This window comes from Cucurbita maxima, unplaced genomic scaffold, assembly GCF_002738345.1.
Source record: "Cucurbita maxima cultivar Rimu unplaced genomic scaffold, Cmax_1.0 Cma_Scf05424, whole genome shotgun sequence".
NCBI lineage: Eukaryota > Viridiplantae > Streptophyta > Magnoliopsida > Cucurbitales > Cucurbitaceae > Cucurbita > Cucurbita maxima.
In genome coordinates this window covers 1-1,040 of record NW_019277440.1, presented here as the reverse complement: position 1 = coordinate 1,040, position 1,040 = coordinate 1, and the positions used below count along the sequence as shown (strand labels likewise).

Genomic DNA, 1,040 nt, shown 5'->3' with positions numbered 1-1,040 from the left:
GGGTGCAACACGAGGACTTCCCAAGTGGTCACCCAACTTAGTACTACTCTCGCCCAAGCACGCTTAACTGCGGAGTTCTGATGGGATCCGGTGCATTAGTGCTGGTATGATCGCACCAGACATGCCAGCGCACAAAATCAGATTTAACGCATGCGGGGCGGCATGATCCAAACGCGATGGGCGTGAGCGTGGGAGGTTCTCATTTGTTAGAGAAAGGAANCATGCGCACAAAATCGGATTTAACGCATGCGGGGCGGCATGATCCAAACGCGATGGGCGTGAGCGTGGGAGGTTCTCATTTGTAGAGAAAGGAAGAAAAGAACTCGGAGAAATTGAAAGAAAAAAGGGGTGGAACACGAGGACTTCCCAAGTGGTCACCCAACTTAGTACTACTCTCGCCCAAGCACGCTTAACTGCGGAGTTCTAATGGGATCCGGTGCATTAGTGCTGGTATGATCGCACCCGACATGCCATGCGCACAAAATCAGATTTAACGCATGCGGGTCGGCATGATCGAAACGCGATGGGCGTGAGCAAGGGAGGTTCTCATTTGTAGAGAAAGGAAGAAAAGAACTCTGAGAAATTGAATGAAAAAAAGGGGTGCAACACGAGGACTTCCCAAGTGGTCACCCAACTTAGTACTACTCTCGCCTAAGCACGCTTAACTGCGGAGTTCTGATGGGATCCGATGCATTAGTGCTGGTATGATCGCACCCGACATGCCATGCGCACAAAATCGGATTTAACGCATGCGGGGCGGCATGATCCAAACGCGATGGGCATGAGCGTGGGAGGTTCTCATTTGTAGAGAAAGGAAGAAAAGAACTGGGAGAAATTGAAAGAAAAAAAGGGGTGCAACACGAGGACTTCCCAAGTGGTCACCAAACTTAGTACTACGCTCGCCCAAGCACGCTTAACTGCGGAGTTCTGATGGGATCCGGTGCATTAGTGCTAGTATGATCGCACCCGACATGCCATGCGCACAAAATCGGATTTAACGCATGCGGGGCGGCATGATCCAAACGCGATGGGCGTGAGCG

At 51.3% G+C, this 1,040-nt stretch overlaps 4 non-coding genes across 4 annotated transcripts; all 4 read right to left on the bottom strand.

Moving 5' to 3' along the window:
• On the bottom strand, positions 1–118 carry LOC111476113 (the record flags this gene model as incomplete). The annotated part of the gene is made up of 1 exon (XR_002716908.1): positions 1–118. It is a non-coding gene; the product is annotated as a 5S ribosomal RNA (ribosomal RNA).
• A 227-nt stretch (positions 119–345) lies between these two features.
• LOC111476111 lies at positions 346–464 on the bottom strand. The gene has a single exon (XR_002716906.1). It is a non-coding gene; the product is annotated as a 5S ribosomal RNA (ribosomal RNA).
• Positions 465–597: 133 nt separating this feature from the next.
• Positions 598–716, bottom strand: LOC111476112. The gene has a single exon (XR_002716907.1). It is a non-coding gene; the product is annotated as a 5S ribosomal RNA (ribosomal RNA).
• Positions 717–849: 133 nt separating this feature from the next.
• On the bottom strand, positions 850–968 carry LOC111476114. Its single transcript, XR_002716909.1, has one exon. It is a non-coding gene; the product is annotated as a 5S ribosomal RNA (ribosomal RNA).
• Positions 969–1,040: the final 72 nt, after the last annotated feature.